The 12438-nt window shown below is 46.6% G+C and overlaps 1 protein-coding gene across 1 annotated transcript in view; it reads right to left on the bottom strand.

The window, feature by feature from the left end:
- The window catches only part of CSMD2 (CUB and Sushi multiple domains 2), a 1634099-nt gene that overhangs the window by 456744 nt on the left and 1164917 nt on the right, over positions 1 to 12438 (bottom strand). The gene's annotated exons all lie outside the window — the stretch shown is intronic.

The raw sequence follows: 12438 nt of genomic DNA, 5'->3' as shown, positions 1-12438 counted from the left end.
CTGGGGCTCCAAATGTATCATAAACTACAGCTTAAATGGGACAGGGGGGACAAAGGGCATCCTTGGACAAACTCCAGCGACCCCTACTTGAAGGTGGCCTGAGAGTGCTGGAATTTAAGTTATATTTTTTAGCTGCCCAGCTGCAGTGGATCACGCAGTAGCTGGACAGTGCAAACCTGGCCAAGCTGGGACCTTTTGGGTCTGTGCCTAATCAAGGAGAAGCGCTTGGCTCGGCTCCAATGGCGGGTGCCTGGGGTGGCGGGATGGCTTGCTGTTGACCACAACATTCCGCTGCTAGAAGTGATGTGACTGGTGGATGCTGGGGTGTCCACTGTACTCCCCTGCCCTCTTACTGGTAGAGCTTCCACATGGGGACCCTCCCACATTATTCTGGGCGGCACAGCTGACGGCTAGGATGGAAGTGGGGTTGGTGGCAATGGGTGACTGTTATGAGGCCTCAAAGTGAATGCCCTTGGATGTTCCTATTGGGCAAATGGCTTTCCCCCCGGACAGTTCCTTACATATGAGGCAATAGTTCGGACCTTTATGTCACTCTGGGACACGGGGTGGATGAACCTCATATGCATACTGTCTTACACTTATTACTGTCCCTAGGAACAGGGAGACACCTCGTGAAGTGGCCTTATAGTGCCCTCAATGGGATGGTAACAAAGCCCTTGGTTGGCCTCGGGCTGAAATGGGATGGAGTATTAGGGAGGGAAATTTCGGATGGTGATTGGGCAAGTATACTGGCTTAACCATAGAGAGTCTACCGGAATACTCGTTTGAAAATCATCCAATTTAATTACATCCGCCAGACCTACCTCATTCCGAAGAAATTCACTCTAATACATGGGGTGTCGGGGAGCAGCTAGATGCTGTCCCCGCTGTGCACTGGCAGAGGTGGACTTTAGTCACATGAACGAGACACTTAGACACACTATGCCGTGCACCTTGAAAGTTTGCTTGTTGGGCTCCTTCTCTAGAACAAAACTCAAGATTTAGCACTTATACTGGCTAAAAGGCAGATTGCCATTTCATGGAAGCCGGCAGCTGGTCCAGTGGTGTCCCGGTGGGAGGCTGCTGTTAAGGAATGGGTCAGAGCAAAGGACCAGGCCCTCCACAGGGAGAAGACTCAGGCGATACGGAGGAGGCCGATAGCGCATCTTTGAGCAGATGTGCTGGATGCATTCGAGACTCCCGGGGGTCGGAGCTGCTCCCCCTCTAGTAGCTCCGGGTTGGGTGGTGATGATGGGGGGACTGACTAGGTGTGGGTGTGGTGGTTTGGCAGAAACTTTAGGAGGTGAGTGACCCTGGGGTCGACTACTTGTGGTTGTGATGTGGTGCACCCTGCCTGTGCTCCGCCTGGCGCAGTTGATGTGAATGAGCCCTGGTTTGAGGTCTACATGCGGATACGGAGGGGCTCCCCGGATGCCTGGACTCCCATTGATCAGCTGTACTGGATGCTAGGCCACTTGGAACCCGTTGCGTGCACTGTTAGTTTTGTGCTTTTGTTTATTGTATTTCCATCTTTTTACTAACACATTGCAGCAATGTGTGCTGACCTTCATTGTTTGATACTCCCCGATGGCAGGGGGGTGTAGTGTGGGATCTAGTAGAACTGTGTCACTAGTTTTTCTATGACTGATATGGAACCCCATGGCTGAATTTATGCTGTACCGCTCTCTCTGAAGGCATGAGGAAGATATCATACTGCTGTATTATTAAGCTTTGTAACTGTCTAACAAAGCAAAAACGATTCTTTATGTTTTAGTTTTATATAGCGCGAACTAGACCCGAAGGTATCGGAGCGCTTTGCATGAGCACCAGTTACATTACAGACGGACACATTCATTCTTTTCTGTTTTTGGCACGGGGAGATTAAGTGCTTTTCCCAGAATCACAGGATGTTGAGTGGTCCCTGCCGAGAATCGAACCTGGTTCTCCAGCTTCGAGGTCGACCGCCCTAGCCGTTAGACCACATCCTCTTCCAAAACTATAATAAAAATACTCTTTAAAAAAAACGCTGTTTTTGTGCTCCCTTTTCTGACAAAAAATGCATACACCACTGCATCAGTTCTTCTTTAGCCTTATGCTTTAGCTCTCTTCCAGCTCTGGACCCCTGTTAGTCTTTTAAAGGTATATTAAGTCTTTCTTAGCGATCACCCCCAATGGGTGCCAGTTTGCTGCACTTCCCAATGGGCTGCGATGAATAATCAGCGCGGCAGGAGCTAACTGCTAGAGCGAGGTAGTGCACTTCGAGGCGCCCATCCTTGTGTTCGGTGGGTGCCAGGACAAGCCCCTCGCCGCTTGCAGCCCAGCCTGCCGGCGGCTCATTGAGACATCCATTAGCGCAGGCCCACAGTTTGACACCAGTTTTCTCCACTTGAGGCCAGTCTAGATTTTCCGCTCTATATCCCCCCTTATTATGTTCTGCTCCGCCACTCACTCTCTGTATTAACATTTATATTTTAAAATAAAATAATACGGGTTATGCCCACTACAGGCAGGAATACTTAAGCGAGACATGACTTTTAATTTAATATTCATGAAATGGCTGCATTTTGTCCACGCGAGGCCCCCGCCGGCCCCCTGCTAGCCTGCACTCTCCACTGCCTTTAACCTCTGCGGCTAAGTGCCTCCAATCAAATAATGAGGCCGTTAACAGCCATTTAGCTAACAGCTCGAGAACATGAGCCGCTCCTAATGGAATAGTAAATGGTTAAATTGGAATCAGAAGAAAGAGGCAGTTGGAAATCCTCGGAGTGCGCAGGTTCGACGCCAGCCCACCCTTTCAGCACCTCCACTTTGGGACATGTTCTTTTTCATTAACTTTCAGAGCGAAGAAGTGGCAAGATCACACAATGAATCTTTGCGATCAAACTCAGTGTGAATTTTCTGTCTGTGAACAAAATGCCTTTAGATTAGGTAAGCACATTTTAAAGCATTTTAGATGGAGGCACAGAAGAACTGACCTAGTTTAAGGTCAAGTGGACCACACTGGACATAATCGGACGTGCTTAGAATGTAAATAGGCAGCCCAGACCAATATGACTTGTATAGTAATTAAGCAGGCATGTCAGTTCTGTTCAATTACCCAGACAGCAGTTAAATGGACAGCAGCATGTGGAAAGGGAAAAAGCCCGGAGCATGACTGACAAGAGTGAAAATACCCACAGTGCCAATCAGGAAGGTGAACATGTCAAGGGGCACTTAACGAGTCTAGTAAGATTTAACTCTAAGTAATAGACTAGAGATAACTTGATTAAAGATGTACAAGGTCTAATTAATAATTTAAGAACACTCTAGACTCCAAGTAACTGTATTAGAGAAGTTTACGCTCCAATCCTCGGGAAATGTCTAGAGTCGATTTCACCAAATTGGGTGTTAAAGTCTTTACCTAATCAAGTTAGGGTAGTGCAAACTAAAATTAGCTGGACCACAATTGTCCAGTGTTTCTTGAGCCAGACTATAATTCTCTGCACATAAAACAACCAGATTAGAATTGAATGAACTCTAATAAAAAATAACAGAATTGTCTAGACCCTAAGAAAAAATATGATCATTATCTGGACACTAACCAATCAGACTAGAATCTTTGAACCAGATTACAGTAGTCTGGTGTCACATCAACCGGATTCTGAATGTTTGGACTCCACCTACTAAGATTGAAACTGTCTGGCACTAACTAACCAGTTTAGAATCGCAGGGGCTCTAACCAAATTAGGATTGCTTACTTTATCCAACCAAGTTAGAATTTTATAGACCCTAGTCAACCAGGAACGAAATGTTAAAACACAAAGGGCCTCATTTACAAGGCCATTGCCCTGCCTTTTCGAATCGCCGGTGGCTTATTGTGCCTGCCCATCTTTACAAGGCCATGTAAAGCCACCCCACGTGACCTTGTAAATAGGGGCCGAAGAGCGCCGAGAGAGTTTACGGACAAGACTGACATTGGCCTTTACTTTGCCATTTCAAATGTCTATACAAGTGGGTCCGTGTTTCGTGTGCACCTCCGGCCCTGCCCCCCAGAAGCGGAAGACCGAGAACCAAGTAATGTCTCAAAAGACGAGTAGAGCCTCGGGGTGACAGCAACCGGGCGGTGCCTCAGGGATATATTAATCAGCTTACTATAATTTTCTAGGCCGAATTTGCCAGGTGTGTTTTGTTCAATCACATGAATTAAGCTGCCTCGTGTGAGTGCAGGCGGACAGCTGCAAGCAGTCGCATTACAACATTTCAACAACTCCTTGCTTGTGCCCGGGCTGGGCATTTTGCCGGAATTCACGTTCACCACTTCGGCCTATCCGTGCACAGGCTGGGGGTGGGTACCGTTTAGACAGAAGTCCTGCACGTGATGGGGGTGGGCATCACGTACGTAGAAGCCTTTTGACCCCTGGCCCATGCTGACGGTGGCATTCTGCGGGCAGGATCTCTGCACACTATGAGGTAGGCTTCAAGCCTTACAACACCTCGACAGTTCCCTGCACCTGCTGAGGGTGCGGAACGCGCAGGCAGCGACTAAGCACGCACTGTGCTTGGTCGCCGTGCAGGCAGGAGTCTTTCTGTATCTGTACAGCTTCCTGCATTTTCTGCGGGTAGGCATCCGCCTCCCCAGTGTCTGTGCATCTTGCGGGCTGTGCCTGTGGGGGAGATCGTGAAGAAAGCGGCCTTTCAGCACCGGGACAGCTCCCGGTGGTTCTAGAAGCTGGAAAACCATAAAGACTTCGTCCTGCGCGTGGACAGCTCTCCGCGCATATTCAGGCTTGGCATCCGGCAGCCAGCCTCTTTCAAACACCTGGGCATTTACTTGCGTGTTCTGAAGGGGCATCGTGCAGGCACTTTACTTCCGACACTAGGACAGTCTCTGCAAGTGTGGAGTCATCGCAGAGGAATCCTCTTTTCAGTACAGTGACAGCTCCCCGTGCATGTTCCGACGCCCGGGTGTTGTGCAGAAAACAGCTTTTCAGCACTCGGACAGCTCTCTGGTGTACGGAAAGTCAAATACGTAATCCAGCTTGCAGCACCTGGACTGATTCATGCAGGAGTCCCACCCTCGGTACATTCAGGAATCACGGATGTACCGAGGGTGGGACTCATGCATGCAGACCCCAGTCAGCACCTGGACGGACACCTGTCCATACAGGGCTGAGGGAGGAAATGGCAGACAATGTAAAGCTCTCCAGATGTTGGAACGCTGCAGCCGGCACCTGTAGGGTTTTAGGCAGGGCCATTGACATTCTGGAGCAGGGGAAGTCCAAATTATGCGTCAGTGTGAACCACATACTTTGAAGAGAAAGGGTAAATTATGTGGAGTAATGTGACACAATTTGTGGCAGCTTTACTGATTCATTGTGTCCGTTTTACACGTTAACGCTATCTGTGCTAAAAATACACCACATTTGTATGAATTTAACACTTGAATAGAGCAATCAGCATCTGGAAGATGACCAGTTGCTGTCGCAAAAAGCATTACACTGAGTTTCAACATGAATAGTAGCATTTTTAGTAAAAATATATTTGTTAAAATCTGCAAATTATGCAAAAGAATATGAATTACGTAGTACGTATAGCAAATCCATATTTGTGCAGAAAACGCCACCGTGCAGTTGTGTAATAACAGTGGCCTTCGTCATAGGCTAGCAGGACAGCAGCGATAGCACCAAAAACATCTTATGAGCTCCAAGACACTTGAGACACAACCCATACAGCTGCTGCTATTGGATAATCCAACATACCATTACCCGGACACATACACTTCCAGTAGGGCTGGGAAAAAAGCTAAGACATGCACAGTTTCCTAAGGGCACTAATATAGCCTTAAAGCCCAGTACAGTGGGCCAGCCGCGGTCGGTAGTAGGAGTTCCTGCAGGGCGGTGCTGTGGGGAGGGGGAGGGGCAGGGTGGGGCGTAGTAAACTATGGATTACGGAGGTTTACAGGTAAGTAAACATATAAATTAATAAAACGAATTTGGTGCGTGCACTGCATCCCCAAATGCGATGCAGTGCACGCAATGAAATTCGTTTTATTAATTTATATGTTTACTTACCTGTAAACCTCCGTAATCCATAGTTTACTACCCCCCACCCTATTCCTCCCCCTCCCCACGTCACCGCCCTGCAGGAACTCCTACTACCGACCGCGGCTGCAGTGGGCCATACTGGCCAACAAAGGCTCGCTCCAGTGTCTTTAACAAGGGAATGTGCCTTTAATGGCCAGTATAGCCCGCTACAGAGGCCTTCATGGCTATTAGTACATTCCACCACTAGAGGGCAGAATGTTCTGATTAGTAAAATAAAGGCCTCATGGGGCCTGAGGGGATTGAAATCTCCTCGGGTCCGTGAGAACTTTGTTCACAGCAACAACTGTGGAAGGAAAGCATTGGAATGCTGATGCTCCGAGCTTCTACCAGCAATTAGAAGCCCGTAGCATGCCATTAGCTTCAATGAAGCACTAAACATTTCAATGTTCTATAATCTCTCTTAAAGACCACTTGCCCCAAAGCCAGACACCAACTGTGCTTGAGAGAAGAATATTCACCTTTCCTGAGTCCCCTGTGCATTCAGTTCCAACATAATGACCCTTGGTGCTAAGTTCACAGAGCCATGCTGTGCACTTGATTGATTCATACCAGCCCTGCCGTTAAGGCCCTCTCAGCTCTTGCATGAAACAGGCTCCAGCCCCGTGCAGCTCTCTCTGGCTACTGAAACGCCCCTACGGAGCTGGTGTAGATAGCTCTTCCGCTGCATAGCATAGCACCTAGGGAGGCATAGAAACCCAGTGAGTGGGACCTAGAAAGATAACTGTCTTCTTAGCTGGGCAAAAGAGGGGGGTGCCCGAAGTTTTTGCTTCTGCCTTACAACACACATACACATGCATTCGTACTCTCACACACACAATCACACATGCAACTGCTTAGACTAATGTAAAGAGGTGCAGGTGTAGAGAGGAGTAGACTTTTTTTGCACCGCAAGCAGTGTCCAGCATAAACAGAAACTACAATAAGAAGGTGTGCATAATTCAATATCTTTGCTCCCCAATCCATTGATCAGAATTTCTATTTCAGTTTATTACCCAAGTAGCAGCTGCTGTGGGGGCAGAGTGGTGGGGTGGGGGTACGACAGGGAGGTAGGGGGAGGGAGGGGATACAGAAAATACCAAAACATATAAAAAGAAAAATATGTAAAAAGAAATTGCCTGCGGCCCCACGCTCTTCCGTATCCTCACTGCAGCCCAGCCTCCCCTGCGGCCAATCCTGGCACTGTTCTCAACTCTGAAAGCAGCATCAGGATTGGCCTGAGCGCTGTGAGTGTGCACAGGCTCCCATTGTCAGAGACAATGGGAGTCTGTGCTTTGCTGTTTCCAGCCCAGCAGGGCAGCTCAGTGCGCATGTTGGTTTGGTCAGCCTTAGACTGCCAGACAAACCGACATGCGCACTGATCACAGTGCAGAACACTCCCTTTGTCACTGCCCTCGTGATGGCCCTACCCCCAAGACATTCCCAGCCCTCAGAACATGAAAAATAAAATGATAAGAAACCAGTTTTATTACTGTTTTATTTTTCAATTTTTGAGGCTGGCAAGGAAGGGCGATGCTCCTCGTCATAGCGGAGGAGCCACCACTGAACTACCCACAATGTATCAAGGGTAATTATAACCTGAAAATTCAAACCTATAATTTATTAAACAATAGCAGCATAAAGAAAAATATATATTTGAAGTTTAATAAGTGGGCCTGTTCTTTTTAATTTTTTCAACATTTAAATAATCATTAGGAGTTTAAGAAATTCGGACATGTTGGTTTTGTTAAGTTAAGGCCTGATGTACAGCGCCATTTGGCGATCACAAACCATGCAATTTGCAAACTCACAGGCATGGATCGTAAATGAGATTTTCATTATGTAAAAAAGCCTTTTTACAAGTCAGAAAATAATTCTCATCTGTAAAAAGACTTTTCAGATATTTTCAAAGTTGGAAACAGGATGGGGTGTGAAAGGGGCTTTGCCCTCCTCTTTTTTGATGCAGAAAGGAATGTATCAATGAGTAGGGGTTGTTACAAATTCGTAAAGGGCCCTTCCTCTTTGGGAGTCATGTTAGCAGACATAATGGGGGGAGGCAGTGGTCCATGGGACCACTGACTGCTTCCGCTGAAGTTGTCAAAAATAGAAAACGTTTTTCTTTAAAGCAGCACTTGTTCCTTTAATAACATGGGTTGCTCAAAAAAATATTCTGTTTTGGAATACCATCAGATGGGTGGTGCCCTTTTACCTCTTGCAGGCCATCATCACAGTGATTGCAGCCAATCATAGGAGGGGTCATTTACTGAGACCTGCCTACAGAAAGTTAATTAGGGAGGTCAGTAAAAGCTCACTGCAATTTAACATTTTGTGAACTGAACTACTAGTACCTAGGTTGGGTTACAAAATATTATTCCATTCACAAAAAGTAAATGTGGAAATTTCTGCCACTTTTTATGAAGAGAATAATGTTACATAAGGCTCTTAGTTCCCCAAAATTCAATGCAATTTCATGTTTGAAGAAAAAGAAAATCAACGGGAAGTAAATGTCTGAATAAGACAACTAAACTTCTCATTTTGTTTATTTACTTCTGAAAAATATGAAGATAAATAAATGTTCATCTTTGATAACTGTGAACCTTTTTCCGGAAAGTGGTGGTATTTTCTAACTTTTCAAACTAATGCTTTATGCCCAAAGCCACCATTTCAGCATCATTTTGGACCGCAGCAAATCCAAGATACACTTGAGAGATGGTTTGTCAGCCAAGTTATTGACAATAAATTGATAGAAAGTTAGTTCTGCGGTCTTATGTACAATGCCAGAGCATTTTGCGAGTAACATGGCCAATGCAGCTATAAACCCGGGCATAGCAGATACATTATTTAATCAACATTTAATTGGGTAACAATAACAGCTGTTATTTACATAGTGCTGCAAAACCCTAGACAATAAACGTGTGCACTCAACAAATAAGTATGTTCTCATTCCTACAGTCGTAAATGCCTCTTTTAGAGCATACCAACACAAGCATTCACAGAAAAAGGTACTATTAGGACAAATGCAACGATTAACATGTTTAACTCATGTGGGCTTTTGGTTTTTAGAGAAATGGATCAGAAGATACCGGAGAATAAAGTGCTCAAACTGACTAATAAAATAATAATGATCGACATCAGAAATCTACTGCACACAGGCATAGAATTCATGGAAGCTGCATTAAGAAGAAAGAGTTTAGGAAGTTCCCTATTAATTTCAAATTTTTTACCAGAGCATCTTGTGGATCAACTAAAACATCAGAGGGGAAGGAACGCCAATTTTTAGCGCTACTAGGCTGAACAGAATATTCCATTTTGTTATTCAAAACCTGTGCTATTACTGGTGCTCACTTGAAATATTTATCAGAATAGACAATGGTGACACGGGGAATTGACGGGATTTGACAAGGATCGTGCATTTTGAGTGAGTTGGGATGTCGCTATGAGGAATCAGTTCTCCTGGTTCCAGTGCTGCCACCGTGGAGGTGACAGAGGGCGCCAGAAGGAGCTGGGCCCAGAAATGGGGCAGAGTTTCACGCCTGTGCTGTTACGGATGGTCGCTGATGGGGTGGTGCAAGGAGGCGGGGTAGGGGCCACTGCTTCCCATTGCCAAAACCACAAACGCTTACTGAAGCCGAATGCTGTCTGCGACCTTTGAAGGCTGGACTTCAAAATCAGAGAGCCTCCACACCGGATCTGGAGGGGGTTCCAGCTCACGTTGCGTTGCACCCTGTGATATCAGTTCTTCACCTGGCGACCGTGGCACTATGCGAGTTGGACGTATTGAGGTTCTTAGATCAACCACTTAAAAACTAAACCAGTTCACTAACACACACAAGTTGCCCTAGGCATCATAAGACCAATTTATTTGAAGGACGTTAAAAACTCCAGGCCTTGGGTAGAAAGCACAAGCATGTTACTACACTCTTGCCACTGCCATGGTCTGAAAAAAGAGCTAGCCTGCATTCTCTGCTTCCAAAGCGTTCATTCAGCCATTCATTCATTTACCATTCACCTCCTTTTGTTTCAAATACCACTGTATGGAGAAAGTAAAAATGAGCGTGACGCGAAAAGTGAACAAAGCATGAAACAAGAGGTAGAACTATGCAGAAAAAGAGAACCCTGAGTGGTAAACATGAAAAATAACGACAACACCATCAACAAGAACAACAACATTAATAATATTAAATTACTGTTAATGCCACTGTCTATGGAGAAAGTAAAAATGAGGGCAACACGAAAAGTGAACAAAGCATGAAACAAGAGGTAGAACTATGCAGAAAAAAGAGAACCCTGAGTGGTAAACATGAAAAATAACGACAGCACCATCAACAAGAACAACAACATTAATAATATTAAATTACTGTTAATGCCACTGTCTATGGAGAAAGTAAAAATGAGGGCAACACGAAAAGTGAACAAAGCATGAAACAACAGGTAGAATTTTACAGAAAAAGAGAGCCCTGAGTGGTAAACATGAAAAATAACAACAACACCATCATCAACAACAAGAACAACAACATTAATAATATTAAGTTACTGTACTTCTTGGCAAAGTGCATCGTCATATGCTCTTAGCCGCATTACTTTGAGAACACTTTCCATGAATGCAAAGCAAGCTGTCACAGGCGCAGCACACTCACGCACTGAGCTCTTCCAGTGACGTCAGGGTTCACCACACTGATGCTGGTCACCTTCACCCACCATCACAAGGTGCCGCTCACGAAGTGTTCGCTCGGGCTCAGTATTCAGACTGCTTAGCATCCAGAGAGCAATGGTGAAGGCTTCCATTGTGTTCCTTCCGTTCCTGGTGTCATGCAGATCCTGCCAGCTCAGGCCCTGCACCGCAACAACTCGGTCTCACACCAGAAGGCACAGATTGGTACCCCGCAACAACTCTATCTCACACCAGTAGGCACAGATTGGTACCCCGCTACAACTCTGTCTCACACCAGAAGGCACAGATTGGTACCAAGCAACAACTCTATCACACCAGAAGGCACAGATTGGTACCCCGCAACAACTCTATCTCACACCAGTAGGCACAGATTGGTACCCCGCTACAACTCTATCTCACACCAGTAGGCACAGATTGGTGCCCCGCAACAACTCTATCTCACACCAGTAGGCACAGATTGGTGCCCCGCAACAACTCTATCTCACACCAGTAGGCACAGATTGGTGCCCCGCAACAACTCTATCTCACACCAGTAGGCACAGATTGGTGCCCCGCAACAACTCTATCTCACACCAGAAGGCACAGATTGGTGCCCCGCAACAACTCTGTCTCACACCAGAAGGCACAGATTGGTACCAAGCAACAACTCTATCACACCAGTAGGCACAGATTGGTACCCCGCAACAACTCTATCTCACACCAGTAGGCACAGATTGGTGCCCCACAACAACTCTATCTCACACCAGAAGGCACAGATTGGTGCCCCGCAACAACTCTGTCTCACACCAGAAGGCACAGATTGGTACCAAGCAACAACTCTATCACACCAGTAGGCACAGATTGGTACCCCGCAACAACTCTATCTCACACCAGAAGGCACAGATTGGTGCCCCGCAACAACTCTGTCTCACACCAGAAGGCAAAGATTGGTGCCCCGCAACAACTCTGTCTCACACCAGAAGGCACAGATTGGTGCCCCGCAACAACTCTATCTCACACCAGTAGGCACAGATTGGTACCCCGCTACAACTCTATCTCACACCAGTAGGCACAGATTGGTACCCCGCAACAACTCTATCTCACACCAGTAGGCACAGATTGGTACCCCGCAACAACTCTATCTCACACCAGAAGGCACAGATTGGTTCCCCGCAACAACTCTATCTCACACCAGTAGGCACAGATTGCTGCCCCGCAACAACTCTATCTCACACCAGTAGGCACAGATTGGTACCCCGCTACAACTCTATCTCACACCAGTAGGCACAGATTGGTACCCCGCAACAACTCTATCTCACACCAGTAGGCACAGATTGGTACCCCGCAACAACTCTATCTCACACCAGAAGGCACAGATTGGTTCCCCGCAACAACTCTATCTCACACCAGTAGGCACAGATTGCTGCCCCGCAACAACTCTATCTCACACCAGTAGGCACAGATTGGTACCCCGCTACAACTCTATCTCACACCAGTAGGCACAGATTGGTACCCCGCAACAACTCTATCTCACACCAGTAGGCACAGATTGGTACCCCGCAACAACTCTATCTCACACCAGAAGGCACAGATTGGTTCCCCGCAACAACTCTATCTCACACCAGTAGGCACAGATTGCTGCCCCGCAACAACTCTATCTCACACCAGTAGGCACAGATTGGTACCCCGCTACAACTCTATCTCACACCAGTAGGCACAGATTGGTAC

The sequence above is a fragment of the Triturus cristatus genome, chromosome 3_2, assembly GCF_964204655.1.
Source record: "Triturus cristatus chromosome 3_2, aTriCri1.1, whole genome shotgun sequence".
Taxonomy (NCBI): domain Eukaryota; kingdom Metazoa; phylum Chordata; class Amphibia; order Caudata; family Salamandridae; genus Triturus; species Triturus cristatus.
Note: the sequence above shows the minus strand (reverse complement) of the source record. Positions and strands in the feature narration are given on the sequence as shown.